Raw genomic sequence first — 16,760 nt, 5'->3', positions numbered from 1 at the left:
CACACTGTCGACTCATATCCAGCTTCTTGTCCACTGTAACCCCTAGGTCCTTTTCTGCAGAACTGCTGCCTAGCTTTTCAGTTCCTAGTCTGTAGCGGTGCATGGGATTCTTCCGTCCTAAGTGCAGGACTCTGCACTTGCCCTTGTTGAACCTCATCAGATTTCTTTTGGCCCAATCCTCTAATTTGTCTAGGTCCCTTTGTATGCTATCCCTACCCTCCAGCATATCTACCACTCCTCCCAGTTTAGTGTCATCTGCAAACTTGCTGATGGTGCAATCCACGCCATCCTCCAGATCATTAATGAAGATATTGAACAAAACCAGCCCCGGGACCGACCCTTGGAGCACTCAGCTTGATACCGGCTGCTAACTAGACATGGAGCCACTGATCACTACCAATGATCTAGCCAGCTTTCTCTCCACCTTATAGTCTATTCATCCAGCCCATACTTCTTTAACTTGCCGGCAAGAATACTGTGGGAGACCGTATCAAAAGCTTTGCTAAAGTCAAGGAATAACACATCCACTGCTTTCCCCTCATCCACAGAGCCAGTTATCTCATCATAGAAGGTAATTAGGTTAGTCAGGCATGGCTTGCTCTTGGTGAATCCATGCTGACTGTTCCTGATCACTTTCCTCTCCTCTAATTGCTTCAAATTTGATTCCTTGAGGCCCTGCTCCATGATTTTTCCTGGACTGGGGTGAGGCTGACTGGCCTGCAGTTTCCCGAATCCTCCTCCTTCCCTTTTTTAAAGATGGGCACTACATTACCCTTTTTCCAGTCATCCAGGACCTCCCCCGTTCGCCATGAGTTTTCAAAGATAATGGCCAATGGCTCTGCAGTCACACCCGCCAACTCCGTTAGCACTCTCGGATTCAGCGCATCCAGCCCCATGGACTTGTGCTCATCCAGCTTTCCTAAATAGTCCTGAACCACTTTTCTCCACAGAGGGTTGGTCACCTCCTCCCCATGCTGTGCTGCCCAGTGCAGTAGTTTGGGAGCTGACCTTGTTCAGGAAGAAAGAGGCAAAAAAAGCATTCAGTACATTAGCTTTTTCCACATCCTCTGTCACTAGGTTGCCTCCCTCATTCAGTAAGGGGCCCACACTTTCCTTGACTTTCTTCTTGCTGCTAACATACCTGAAGAAACCCTTCTTGTTAGTCTTAACATCCCTTGCTAGCTGCAACTCCAAGTGTGATTTGGCCTTCCTGATTTCACTCCTGCATGCCTGAGCAATATTTTTATACTCCTCCCTGGTCACTTGTCCAATCTTCCACTTCTTGTAAGCTTCTTTTTTGTGTTTAAGATCAGCAAGGATTTCACTGTTAAGCCAAGCTGGTCGCCTACCGTATTTACTATTCTTTCTACACAGCGGGATGGTTTATTCCTGCAACCTCAATAAGGATTCTTTAAAATAATCAGTACAGTCAGAATAATCAATAACAGCTCAACCAATCAGGCAACAGAAGGGCATATGCATATTGTAAATCCTGTACAAATTCTTGCCTTAAGAATAAATACACTTAAATGGTTCTTTTCTTATTTGCTGTGTGATTTTATTAAAAAAATGGCCTGACAGCTCATGGAACTCCAGGTTTCATGCCCCTGAGTTTTATGCACAAGTCACAACACCATAGTTTTTTCTCTCTAAGGCCTGAAAATAAGAGTTACTGTTTGTTGGTCACCTCAGATGGAGCTATGGGCACTGAATGTCATTCGAGATCACACCAAAAGGCATGTCACTAAAGGCTCAGTCCTTATAGATGACGAGCACCCTCAACTCCCACGAAGGCAGGATCAGGCCCTAAGACATTCATGTTTGTTTTTACATCTACTTTAGGATTTTAATTAGAACAAATACAAAACACTTTTTCAGCAGAGCCATGCAGAACACCTGCAGTAATCCACACTCAGGAAAACAATTTAAGTTGGATTTAATATTCTAAAACTGCTTTATTGCAACATCATAGTGCTACTGTCCAAAACTGAGTCTGTATAAAGTGTTATGTTTGCCAGACTGATGTTAGCATGTATGGTTTAAATGATGACACAAGCAAAACTCTCCTCTGGAATGGACAAATTAAAGATACCAAAATATTATGTTTCCTTTTGCCAATGAGAACAGCTGGCAAGATGGCTTTACTGAACACAATTGCAGCCAGCAGACATAGGTTATAATTTTCACAGGCTTTGTTTCTGAAATATGGAGTTAACAAAACATGCTATTTTTTTCTTTTGAAATTTGAGGGTTTATGTCTTTCATCTGGTGAAATTTAGCGTAAAAGTGAAAATAATATCAAGGTTACAAGCACCATAGGGAGGCTGCTAATGTGGGGGAAAAGGGCATTTGGCCAGTTAAAATAATAAAAGACTATAGCGCTTTCCCAGTGATGGCTGAAGCCAAGTGAGGTCTTTCCAACTGGAGCCACAATAGTCCTTTTCAGATTATGTGGTTTGGCACAATACAGAATGAGTAAACTTACTTTCCTAGAAGAGAAAACATAATTAACAGAAACAACAAGGTCATGCAGTATTAGGCCTTAGGTAAGCAATAACACGCCACAGGGTGTACATTAAACAGCCAGTGTATGTACACCTTGGATGTGCTGAAGCATAACATAATGGCTCAACACGGAATATGCATATATTGTCTGCTGATTCCATACTCTCATTAAAGAATAGATTTTCTATTAGCAATATGACAGATTTCAGAGTAGCAGCCGTGTTAGTCTGTATCCGCAAAAAGAACAAGAGTACTTGTGGCACCTTAGAGACTAACAAATTTATTTCAGCATGAGCTGAAGTAAGCTGTAGCTCACGAAAGCTCATGCTGAAATAAATTTGTTAGTCTCTAAGGCGCCACAAGTACTCCTGTTCTATTAGCAATATGTAATTTAAAATAACTGTTAACGTTTGGGATCTGTGTTTCTGGCACTTGAGCTGCTGTGCCTATACCAACAAGAGGAATACCTAGCATATTTAGGGCCAGATTCGTATTTACACTAATGCCACTTCACACTCCTCTGGCAGTGTTAAAGGGCCCTTAGCACTACCAAGATGGTATAAATCAGCCTCAGAATGAGGCATTTAGTGTCTCACATGTTGAAAGCACTGTACACAAATTAGCTAATTAATCCTTAAAACATTCCTGTGAGATAGGTAAATTAGTAATATTATTGCCTCACCCACACTTTACAAAAAACAGATGAGGCACCTAACCAAGAGAAGTGGAAAAAATTGCCCAAAGACTAGTTAGTGGCAAGGCTGGAATTAGAATTTAGGACTTCCTGACTCCCAGTGGGTGTTCATTCCTCCAGCCTTTTTAATCTTTTTCTTATATGTACCCATCCCAGTCTTCTTTCAAGGCCATTATGCCCCTTTTGTGGACAATTAATTCCATTCTTAAAGTTTGAACTGTTTTCTGGTTTGAGAGTACCCTGGAAAGGATTTTCACTCCTAGTATTGCTCTGCCATGCCCTTTCATAACAATACTGATACAGCCTTCCATGTTTTAAATATAGGCTCCTACTTCTCTCAAGAGCTACAACTTGGGTTTTTTTAAATGGTGATTTATCTTCAGTAATGCTGCCCCCTCAGAGCTCTGAGAGGTGAAACATATGCGCTGTTTGAGTATCAGGCCAAAAGTTCAGGCAACACTTTGGGAACTTGGCTGAAGGCCCAAACATTACAACTGGCGTGGAGGAAGAGGAGACACAGAGAGAAGGAAATGCAGAGTTGAAGTCTTTTCTCACGTGACAAATATATATTTCCTCAGATATTTTAGGCCGCAAGATGAGGTACTTAGCCACACATCTTATTCCTAAGGGAATTCTGCGCCAAAAAATTAAATTCAGCATACAATATTTTAAAATTCTGTAAATATTATTTGTCAAAATAACACTGTATAATTATGCCAGTTTCAATTGTTTTGTTAATTTTTTTAAAAATACCTATCAGCAGGTCTGGCTGTAACAATACTGACACCAAAAAAGATTCAGGAAATATTTTTTGATGCATAGATTCCTTAGTAGGCATATTAATACAGAACTTGGAGTAATACTTAATTTAAACTACAGTACAGAAACTTATTTCCTGCACCCCTGAGAAGCAGTGCAAAGGCTTGGGAGAATCAGGGCTAATGGAGGAGCTGAAGGAGACAGAAGTAATTGCTGGGCAGTGTGACGTTATTGATATAATCTGGGACCATATAGAACATGGTTGCAACCAAGGTCCTGTAGTGGCACCAAATCTTATGTAAAGGGGGTCATATGAGGTGTCTAAGACCAGGTTATGGGTTGCTGGTTATGATTATGCTGTCTATATGCATGTATCATTTTTTAGTTGAAGTTACGAATCTTGGCTCTATACTGTCTGTACTTCAAACTTATGCTATGCTTCTGGGTGACATCCCAGACAAGTTGGGTTTAGCTCTGCCTAGCCTGCTTGATGGCCCATTAAGGACCATCAGCTACACAACTGACCCATTGAGAGATGGCAGATATGCTTTGTAACTCAGCAAAGTATACAGGGACTTGCCCATGTGACTCCAGACTCCATTTTGCTGTAATTTTCCACAGTAAGAACAAAGAGGTGTTCTTACACCTGGAAAGACTACAAAAGGCTGATGCCTCATCTCCATCTTGTCTTCAGTCCTGCGTCTTACCTCTGGAGGGACTTTGCTACAAACTGAAGCTCTGAACAAAGGACTGAATGATCCATCCCAGCGGGGGATGTACTCCAGAGACTTGATTTGAACCTTTAGTTTACTCCATCACTGCTACAAGCCTAAACCAAGAACTTTGCCATTACTGTATGTAATTGATTCCATTTAACCAATTCTAGCTCTCATCTATATCTTTTTATGAATAAACCTTTAGATTTTAGGTTCTAAAGGATTGGCAACAGCGTGATTTGTGGGTAAGATCTGATTTGTATATTGACCTGGGTCTGGGGCTTGATTCTTTGGGATCAAGAGAACCTTTTTCTTTTATTGGGGTGTTGGTTTTCATAACCATTCATCCCCATGACGAGTGGCACTGGTGGTGATACTGGGAAACTGGAGTGTCTAAGGGAATTGCTTGTGTGACTTGTGGTTAGCCAGTGGGGTGAGACCAAAGTCCTCTTTGTTTGGCTGGTTTGGTTTGCCTTAGGGTACGTCCATACTACCCGCCCGGGTCGGCGGGTAGCGATCGACTTCTCGGAGTTCGTTATATCGCGTCTCATCTAGACGTGATATATCGAACTCCGAACGCGCTCCCGTCGACTCCGGAACTCCACCACCGCGAATGGCGGTGGCGGAGTCGACGGGGGAGCCGCGGACTTTGATCCCGCACCGTGAGGATGGGTAAGTACTTCGAACTAAGGTACTTCGAGTTCAGCTACGCTATTCGCGTAGCTGAACTTGCATACCTTAGTTCGACCCCCCCCCCCAGTGTAGACCAGGCCTTAGAGGGGGAAAAACCCCAGCCTTGGGCTGTGACTGCCCTGTTTAAGCAATTTGTCCTGAATTGGCACTCTCAGTTGGGTCCCGCCAGAACTGCATCATTACAGGCAGAAACCTGGTAATGAACCTGGAGGGTGGTTGGGTGTGAGTGGCCGAAGTATGGAATGGGCTTGGGGAGGGGAGGAGGGGAGGGCATGGGGATTTTTAGGGTGTTTGAGAGCCTCTCCCATGGAGACCCTGGCTGACCCCTAGCTTCTCCCATTCAGTCAGGCACATCTGCCCCGTCCCTGTGTGTCCATGCACCCTCTCTCTCCCCACGTGGCCCTGCACCCCCACTCAGCCACCTCCCTTCCCCATCTGTCCCTGCACCCCTCATTCCCATTCAGCCTCTGGCTCAATGCTGTTACCCCACTAGTTCCTGTGCCGCTCTACAGTCTGCCCCCCCCACTAGCCCTTCTGTACCCCAGTCTGTGACCCTTCCAGCAGCCCCATGTGCCTCACACAATCTGTCCCCATCATCTCCTGTGCCTCCTCACCTGGCCCTGCAGACAGGGCGATCTGAGGAAAGCAGCCTCTCCTCCCTCAATGATTTGCAATAGCCTTTGTTTTTTAAATAAAAATCTAATACAGAAGGATACAGAGTACAGCTGAAGTCCAAAAGAAGGAAAAACAAATACGATAATGTAAAGGAAAGCATGATGACCCTGGGTAAGCATAGACTGTGGTAGCATTATGAAAACAATCCTGCTGAGACATCTGGTTATTTCTCTTGTAATGAGATCATTCATAAGAAAACAGGGCAACATGCCAGAAGGAAGTTGAGGGGTGGGGAGGGAGAGAGAGAGCTTTGACTCCCACCAGCAGGTGGATCACATACCTAAAAGAGAGTTACCAACTTTTACCTGTACTATCAGATATATTCATTTGACAACAACTATATCACCCCTGCAAGTCAGCCATTTTGAGACTATATGGAAGGTGTTTATATAGTGGAACTTGCTTATTTATTATTTACTTTACTATTATCGTGAACTCTGATATTAGGAGCCCTGATAGGCTGCACAAATCTCCATGCACTAGCCTGCCTCTTCCACTTCCTGCCACCAGCCCTGACCAGTAGCTTTTCCACTTAAAACTCCTCATACTGCAATTTGAAACTGTAAATCTCACTATCCCTCAGTGTAGTAGAGTCTATTTTTGTTCAGTATTCTTTATTTATCTATCTATTTTCCACCACCACCCTATCTTGTAAAAATATATATTAGTGCCCAAAACTCTCCTGTCCTTATAATTGATTAATCTGTTCTGTGCTGGTTTATGACTTTTTCATTATAAAAGGATTGCAAAATAAAATTCCAGGTTTTATTTTTATTATTGACCAAATAAAAAAAAACCCTCTTACATTTTATTACATATAGTAGTAATAAAAATGGTTTTCCCACCTCATCACTACCTAAATATCTCACCTAGAATATTCACAGTCTAATGCAAAAATGCCAAAATTGTCAAGCTTTGCTACCTAAGGTTAGGCACCTAAATTTCTATTTAGTCCCTGATCCTGCAAACACTTCTGCCCATGAGCAATTATTCATGTGACAAGTCCCCTAATTTCAATGGGACTCCTTTAAAGCACAAAGATCCTCAAAGGTGTAAGTGTAAACAAGATGAGGCCCACAGGCACCTAAATAAGTGTTCTAATTTTCAGTTGTGCTGAGTAACTACAGCCCTTACTGATTTTTGTGGGAGCCAGGGGTCTTCAGCACCCTTGAGAATTGGGACATTTATTCAGGTGATCAAATATAGATTTACGTGTCTAATTTTTTAGGCACTCAAGTTTTTGGCTTTACTCTCTATATTTCCAAACCAAAAACTTCTCATCTCTGCATCATCAGCACTGTGCTATCTTCTGTAAATTTCCCACAGCAGAGCCACCCTGGGTATATTCAAAAGAGACACAAAATTGTGAACTGAGAGCAAAATGACTAGAAAAATCTCTTTCCAGTTTACTTACCAGAAAATACCCTCCGTATGTTTCAGCATATATAGATGCCAAACAAAAAGCCTAATGTTTATACTATCAACTCATTAGCCCAGGGGTAGGCAACCTATGGCACGCGAGCTGATTTTCAGTGGCATTCACACTGCCCGGGTCCTGACCACTGGTCTGGGGGGCTCTGCATTTTAATTTAATTTTAAATGAAGCTTCTTAAACATTTTAATAATCTTATTTATTTTAAATACAACAATAGCTTAGTTATATATTATAGACTTATAGAAAGAGACCGTCTAAAAACGTTAAAATTTATTTCTGGCACACAAAATTAGAGTGAATAAATGAAGACTCAGCACACCACTTCTGAAAGATTGCCAACCCCTGCATTAGCCAATCATTACTTCCCATTTCCATAGGTAATAAAGCTTTCTTAACCTGAAAAGTCTCTCTAGTGCTGCATTTAAAAAATTCATTCACAAAGTGCTTGTCAGCGAAAGCTGCAGGAGGGGGAAAAGAATTATTTTATATAAGAATTCTCCTTTAATTTTCTTTTTCATAATTGTTGTAAGGTGGTTCACTACTTTACATTGAAAATGTATTACTCTGCTTTGGAAAGCCAGTGATGTACAGTAGTATATCAATATTTTTATACATTAGCCTTATTAGCAAAGATCATTCTAATTATAATATATAAGTGACCATCTTCTTTAGTTGTGAAAATCATCATTCTTGCCTCTACAGTGATTCTGTTCTATTTCTGTTTTGTATAGATACTTCTAATGCCCTTACTCCAGTAGTTTCATGAGTGTTTTCCAGTAGTGCATTAAGCAATGTGACTGACTTCTGCAGTGTATTCTCTCAATCATCATTACACCTTTATCTGATTAAAAGTAGTAATACAATATACTCTTCCCGTTGCACCTGTCAACTGCTACATGACAAGTAACTTTGTGTAGGTATTTTGCAAAGATCTCTGTTTTAGCACTATAGAATAAGTCTAACATGTCCTAAAGAAAAGAGACAAATGAGACAGCTTCAGTGAGAGCTTCAGCTTGACAAATACACAGTTACTGACTTAATTAGCAAAGCAGAAGGGGTGGGAGGTAGGAAAAGGTGGCGCCTTAAGGCAACTCTTGTCAAATTCATAACGCGAGAAAGTAATTCAGTTTTAGCTTGGAATTGTTTACTCCTCTGGTAAAATGGAGGTCTGTGAGAGTTATTTGTTTATACTTGTCCCAAATATCTCTCAAAAGCTAACGAACCAAGATCAAGGTAAATAATATCTTCTGACATGAGTACCAACTCATTTATACTATTTGCATATGCTTGATTTATTTAAATCAGAGACTTTAGGGCTAATTTTAAAAATAAGGCCTTTCAAACTGAGCTTTATATTTTAAATTAATGAGGCTTTCCCACATCCCTTAAGTCACCATATGACACTTACCTGCTTAGGATTATAATACCCCATGCCTCTCAAATCAAGACATATTCCCTAAAGACAAAGTAGAAAAACCATTAAAAGAGCTGTAGGAAATCAACATTTAATATTCTCACCTTAAACTCTTGAACAGGTAACCCATATTAAAAAATGAAGTGGACCTTCTTTTATCTGAAAAAGCAAAACAATACCTTATAAGGGTATGTCTACACTACCAGATTAGTTCGATATAAGTTAATTCGAATTTGTAGAATCGACCTTACAAAGTCGAATTTGTGTGTCCACACTAAGGACACTAATTCAACTTTGTGAGTCCACACTAACGGGGCAAGCGTCGAAATTGGAAGCGGTGCACTGTGGGAAGCTATCCCACAGTTCCCGCACTCCCCGCTGCCCATTGGAATTCTGGGATTTCCCCCAATGCATGCGGGGGGAAAACTGTGTCAAGGGTGGTCTTGGGTAACTGTCAGCATTCAACCGCGCACTTTTCCTGTTAGTGACAGCGTGGACGCCACAGCACTCCACTGCGATCATGGAGCCCGCTGCGATCATCGCTGCACTTATGGCCATTGTCAACTCCTCACACCTTATTGTCCACCTCTTCCACAGTCAGCTGCTGAGAAATCGGGCGAGGAGGCTCCGGCAGCGCGGTGAGGACATGAAGTGTCAGAGTGGCACAGACCTCTCACAAAGCACGGGATCCCGCGCCGCAGAGATCATGGTGGCAATGGGTCAAGTTCATGCTGTGGAACGGCGATTCTGGGCCCAGGGAAACAAGCACGGACTGGTGGGACCGCATAGTGCTGCAGGTCTGGGATGAATCACAGTGGCTGCGAAACTTCAGGATGCGTAAGGGCACTTTCCTTGAACTCTGTGACTTGCTGTCCCCTGCCCTGAAGCGCAAGGACACCCGCATGCGAGCAGCCCTGACTGTGCAGAAGCGAGTGGCCATAGCCCTCTGGAAACTTGCCACGCCAGACAACTACCGGTCAGTAGCGAACCACTTTGGCGTGGGCAAATCTACCGTGGGGCTTGCTGTGATGCAAGTAGCCCACGCAATCGTTGAGCTCCTGCTCTCGAAGGTAGTGGCCCTGGGAAACGTCCAGGTCGTCATAGATGGCTTCGCCGCGATGGGATTCCCAAACTGCGGTGGGGCTATATATGGGACTCACATCCCTATCCTGGGACCAGCCCACCAGGCCAGCCAGTATATTAACAGAAAGGGCTACTTTTCAATGGTGCTGCAAGCACTGGTGGACCATAGGGGACGCTTTACTAACATCAACGTCGGGTGGCCGGGCAAGGTTCATGACGCGCGTGTTTTCAGGAACTATGGTCTGTTTAGACGCCTGCAGGAAGGTAGTTTCTTCCCAGACCACAAAATAACTGTTGGGGATGTGGAGATGCCTATAGTGATCCTCGGGGACCCAGCCTACCCACTAATGCCCTGGCTCATGAAGCCCTATACAGGTGCCTTGAACAGCGACAAGGAACTCTTCAACTACGGGCTGAGCAAGTGCAGAATGGTGGTGGAGTGTGCTTTCGGACGTCTCAAGGGGAGATGGCAAAGCTTACTGACTCGCTCGGATCTCAGCGAAACCAATATCCCCATTGTTATTGCTGCTTGCTGTGTGCTCCACAATCTCTGTGAGAGCAAGGGGGAGACCTTTATGGCGGGATGGGAGGTTGAGGCAAATCGCCTGGCTGCTGATTACGCTCAGCCAGACATCCGTGCAATTAGAAGAGCCCAGCGGGAAGCGCTGTGCATCCGGGAGGCTTTGAAAGCTAGGTTCCTCAGGTTGCAGGGTAACCTGTGACTGTTCAGGTTCTTTACAGAGAAGCTGAACCTGCCCCTCTTTCAGTTACTGTTGACTTTCTTTTGCGGTTACATAGCCCGTTCACCACGTTTCCCCCCTTCCAACACACGTTTAAAAATAAAGTTAATGGAATATTGTTAATTAACGTTTTCTTTACTAATGAATTCGCGTTAAAGGGTTGAAACAGGGACACAGACTGTGGTGGGTAGGGTGTGCAGTGATGTACAGACCGCTTCTACACTCGAGGAATGACAGGCTCCTGCCCCTAGAGCGGTCTGCACTGCCGGACTGGTTGTTTCAACTAAGCCTGCCATCCCTCCGTTTCGGGACTCTGTGTGCGGGGGCTATGTGGCCTTGTGGCGGGGGAGGACTGGGGGGAGGACGTTTACAGGTGGGTGTGAAGGAAGGGGTGAGGGGTGTGTGGGAAGGGGGAGGAGGTGTAGGGGGATGAGGGCTCTGGCTGGGGCTGAGGGTTTGGGGCATTGGAGAGGCTCAGGGCTATGGTGGAAGGGCAAGGTAAGGGCAGCCTGCCTTGCCATTTGTGTATGGCAGGCGCTAGGACCCTGGGGCACCAGACAGCATTTCTGCGGGGAGCCGCTCTACTGTCAGGCAGGTATGCAGCGCGGCGGGGCGGGGGGAGACCCGCGGGGGCCAGGGCCCGATCCAGGCAGGGCCGGGGGAGAGACCCAGCTCCAAATATAGCTGGGGCAGGGCACCTGCCGCCTATGCACAGAACATGAAAAACACCTCCCAGACTGACCAGGGTGCCTAGTGACCGCACTGTGTGTGTGACCTGCTGTAGATCCTGCCCCCATGTCTGTACCCAGGTAATGGTGACCGTCCTATGCAATTACCAAACCCCTCCCCCCGCTTCACACAAAGTCTTCTGTAAAGAAACATGACGGAAACAGTAATGAACAGCAAACTATTTTTTATAATCAACTACACAGTGAGGGGATGAAACTGGGATTTGGGCTTGGGTGATCCAGGAAGAGAAGGACTTCTCAAAATTTACGGAATGAGAGCTTTTTGGTACTTGAGCACTCTGATGGGGTGGAGTGACAGTTTTCACAGCCCCTGACGCACCTCCTTCTTGTTATTTTGGGTGAGGGGGGTATTGGACTTTGTGGCGGGGGAGGGCGGTTGCAGATACAGTGCAGGGGGGCTCTGTCCTCCTGCCTGCGGTCCTGCAGAACATCCACAAGGCGCCTGAGCGTGTCCGTTTGCTCCCTCATTAGTCCAAGCAGCGTTTGAGTCGCCTGCTGGTCCTCCAGACGCCATCTGTCCTCCCGTTCGCTGTGTGAGCGCTGCTGCTGAGAGAGGTTCTCCCTCCACTGGCTCTGCTGGGCCACCTCGGCTCGGGAGCAGCCCATAAGTTCAGCGAACATCTCGTCCCGTGTCTTTTTCTTGCGTCGCCTAATCTGCGCCAGCCTCTGTGAGGGGCATGCTGGAGCAGGTCGGGATACAGTTGCAGCTGTGTGATGGGAAAAAGGGATTGACTTCCTTATAAAGATACATTTTTGCAAAGAAGAAACATAGTCTAGTCAGTCTCTGTGAACAAGACCATGCACAGCACTCACTCAGGGAAAGTTCGAATTTTTGGAATTCGCTTTCATTGCCTGGGGGATTGCATTGCAGATCAGACAAGCGGGGCAGGACAGCAGAATCCGTGGAGCAGCCAGGCATGGTAAGCCAAAAACTTTTGGCTGCTTAAAAGTGAATGTATACCACTGTCCTCTTGCTACAGGCAATCCTGAAAGCATAAACTCTGCCCCTGTTGCACCCCCTCGCGTCTGTTCCCTGGGAAAGATCCCTGTATGCTGCCACTCTGCAGCCTCCACCACGTGGCTGTAAAGTGACGTTCATTATTATGCAAAGGAACAGTGAAGCACTCCCAATACTAATAGTACACAAATTACTGTAATTAAATGCAGGAGTCTCCGAGCGAAATCACCCTGAGGAGGGTCACTGAGGCAGATAGAGAGCTGCGTGAAAGCCAGCACAAACCAGGGGCCTATGCTGCCATGCTCGTGGAGGCAATGCTCCCAGAGTACCTGATGATAGCCTGGTGCGGAAAAGTGTGCTACCACGGAGCACCCAATAAGGCAGCTCTCCCCAGGAACCTCATGCGGAGGCTTTTCGAGTACCTCTACGAGAGCTTCTTGGAAATCTCCCAAGAGGATTTCTGTTCTATCCCCATATATATTGACCTTCTTTTCAACTAGTAACTATTCCTGCTCCATTAAAAATAAATGTTAACATGTTTAAAGCACTTACAGACTGATCCTTCCCCTGATTCAGGGTCCGGGGTAACGGCTGGGGAGGGTTGGTAGGGGATCTCAGTGAGGGTGATGAAGCGATCCTGGCTGTCTGGAAAATCAGCGTTGTAAGCGCTGTCGACTGCCCCCCCCCGTCCTCATCTCCTTCCTCATCTTCCCCATCCGCGAACATCGCCAAGGAACTGGCCGTCGACACTATCCCATCGTCGGAGTCCACCCACACTGGTGGGGCAGTGGTGGCAGACCCACCTAGAATGGCATGCAGTGCCTCGTAGAACCGGCATGTCTGGGGCTGGGCTCCGGAGCGTCCGTTTGCCGCTCTGATTTTTTGGTAGCCTTGTCTCAGCTCCTTGACTTTCACGCAGCACTGCATTGCATCCCGGCTGTATCCTCTGAGTGCCATGGCTTTGGAGACCTTCTCGTAGGTCTTTGCATTCCGTTTGTTGGAGCGCAGCTCCGAAAGCACAGACTCCTCGCCCCACACAGCGATCAGATCCAGGACTTCCTGGTCAGTCCATGCTGGGGCCCTCTTTCTAGTCTGAGATTCCCTGGACTCCTCTGCTGGAGAGCTCTGCATCGTTGCCAGTGCTGCTGAGCTCGCCACGACGTCCACACAGGAAATGAGATTCAAACTGGCCAGACAGGAAAAGGAATTCAAATTTCCCTGGGGCTTTTCCTGTGTGGCTGGTCAGAGCATCCAAGCTTGGACTGCTGTCCAGAGCGTCAACAGAGTGGTGCACTGTGGGATAGCTCCCCGGAGCTACTAAGGTCGATTTGCATCCACACTAGCCTAATTCGACATAGCCATGTCGAATTTAGTGCTACTCCCCTCGTAGGGGAGGAGTACAGAATTCGAACTAAAGAGCCCTCTAGGTCGAACTAATTAGCTTCCTGGTGTGGACGGGTGCATGGTTAAGTCGAATTAACGCTGCTAAATTCGAATTAAAGTCCTAGTGTGGACCAGGCCTAAGAAACAGCTGTCCTTCAAGCTTAGTAACAAATTTGGCAAATTAGCTAGCAATTCATATACAGCTCAACATCAAAAGTATTATAGCAACAGTCAAGGTAGGAAATTAGGTAAAACTAGTTACCAATTTACTAATAAAATTAGCCTGAATTTCTATAAGAAGCTGAATATTCCTGAAGAGAAGCAGAGTCCTACTGACACCAAGGGGTTCTTACAGGAGTTAAAATTCCCCACATTAACAGAAAATATACCATACACTTTTCAGAATGCCATAATTTTGAATGCAATCCAAGAAGCTATTAAATAGCACCAATCTGATAAAGTTGCAGGTTCTAATGGCTACTCCATCCATTTCTGTAAGAAATTTTCTAATCCCATTGTTCTGTTTACAGAAAATACACAACTACAAACAAACAAAAAAGCTCTACCACTTACTTTTAACAGGGATACAGTAATTTATTTTGCCCAGAAAGTAAAAACTGGAACTGTGTGCCTCTTACCTTCCTCCTTAGCACAAACATGAAGTTTTCACTAAAGTGTTTACCAACAGAATAGCTCTCTGTTCTCTGCTATTATACATATACAGCAGTCTGATTTTATACATCACTGCGCATCTAGCAATAGTATAGAAAAACTTAAGCATTAGTCACTCCCTAAAAGATTTAGGTTATTGTAGAGCACTTTGACACATTGCTGTTTCAAACATCTTGAAGAACCTGCCCCATCATCTGAAAAAGCAGAAAGTATATTTTCTGTTTGTTTTTCTTCCTTTTCCCCTTTAGCACCTTCTTCCAATCAGATCTGTATCTGCTTCTATCATATGCATGACATTAGATAGAAAGTGCAGGTTACTTTCCTACTGCTGACGTGGTGGTTTGGGTATCAAGTCTTTTTCCACTTCTTCGGTGTGCACTGCCTTCACTGGTGTATGAGTGGCACCTGGGAATTTAAATGTGTCTTGTTCCAAAGACCTAATTAGCTACTTCTGCAAACACTGGGCCTTGTTTTGTTTGTAACCAGAGAGCGGGAATATGTACCCAGAAAGAGGTACATTTTGTCAAGACTATTCTACCTTCAAACTTAGTTCTGTCTCATCTCCATGTGAAAAACTTACGAACCAAATTTCTTGAAACATATCAAAAGTACTTGTCCTCACTGAGAAACAAGCATATGGTATATCTGGAAACCAAATAGTTTTTGGGCTATGCAACACAACAAAAGGTTGCAAACTGGAGCAAAAAGCAGGGAAATGAAGTTTTTTCCTCACCATTTTATAATTTGGAAAGTGCTGGACTGACTTTTTAATTTTACCAAAAAATGAATCACTGGGATAAGACTAAGCACAACAAATTTCAGCTCACCAGGAATTTTTGTGAAAGTGACAACAAGCGTCAACCAAGTTTTAGAATAGAATGGCTTTTTCAGCCTTAACTACATAGTGGCTATCATGCCTCCATACTACTGCAAGAGAATAGAAATATCGTGATTAGGCACATAAACATCCCATTTGTGTGTACCTTGTCCTGGCCACACCATAAAAAAGACAAGAAGCACGGATGGTATAATTAGGCCACAACATTATTCACTTACTGGGAATACCCTATAATAAATTCAACAGTGCATTTTTTTCCAGCTATTTAGGCTGGTGTCAGCCTTTCCTAACCTGGGAAACAGGCTGGGGCCCTGCCACCCTGCCCTTATATGAGGGTTAAGGGGGCTGAAAAAAAAGGGTAAGTTATGTCCCCACTGTACCAGGGGTTAGGCGCCCCAAACCTCTTCCACCAATTCCTTAGGGGATGCCCTAAATCCCCCTCAAATGCTGTTTATCAGAGAACCATATAACCTCTCTGGAATGAGTATGGCACTGGACACCTGCTAACTACTACGTTGCAACCACTTGACCCAATTTCTTTCCCTACCCCACCGGGTCCCTGACTTGCTGTGGAGAAGGGGAAAAAAACCCACCCCACTTTTGCCAATCTGAGGGGAAGGGAAAAATTCCTTCCTAACCCCTAAAGAAAAAGGCAACCAGCACAGTGTGGATAGCAGATCACTGGGAAAACAAAATCCTCCTCTGATCCCAGGTCGGAGAGTGCATGTTGCTACCCCATGATTGCTGAGACGCAGGACTTCTTCAGAACTGCTAGAGATGAAAATACCTTCCTTCCATGGGCATCTAGAGGGGTAGTGTCCCCCACCCTGCCTGGCCACTTCCTGTTCCTTCCTTGATCTATTCAGGTAAGTTCTCCTACCCTACGCTCACTGTAAACTAATTGCAGAGAGGCTCCTTACAGAGCAATGACCCTTTTTCCTTCAGGCAGCCTGACAAAGACCCACCACATTCAATTGCAGTGAGCACATTTGTGAACTAAATGCATTAAGTGCACTGTTAGTAAACAGGTTAAGGCTCGCTGGAAGTTTTGTTCCCTAATAATTTTTAGAAGTTATGCTTATATCCTTTTATTTTTAATTTGTGCATTTGGGTATTAATGTGTCATGGGCATGCTCTGGATTTGCATATGCTAAGAAGATTATCTCAATTTCCCAACCCAACCCAATAACCACACTATTTAGGGGAGGGAAAGAACAATAAAAACTAGTAGATGCCTCAGAGCACTGTAATCTTGAATAGGGGAATCTTCCAAAAACACAAGATGGAATGTGTTCCAAGAATGCACTACCATCTGTGCCCTGGGAAAATGTAAATGGGATGTAGAGGAAATTAAGCATGAATGGAAAAATGGTTTTGTCCTTGTACTGTCCAAAATAGCTGTTTTGTTTTCTGAAAACATAAGGTAGAAGAACAACAGAAAGAAAA

This window comes from Mauremys mutica, chromosome 2 (genome assembly GCF_020497125.1).
Source record: "Mauremys mutica isolate MM-2020 ecotype Southern chromosome 2, ASM2049712v1, whole genome shotgun sequence".
NCBI classification, from domain to species: Eukaryota; Metazoa; Chordata; order Testudines; family Geoemydidae; genus Mauremys; species Mauremys mutica.
This window is presented reverse-complemented; position numbering follows the sequence as displayed.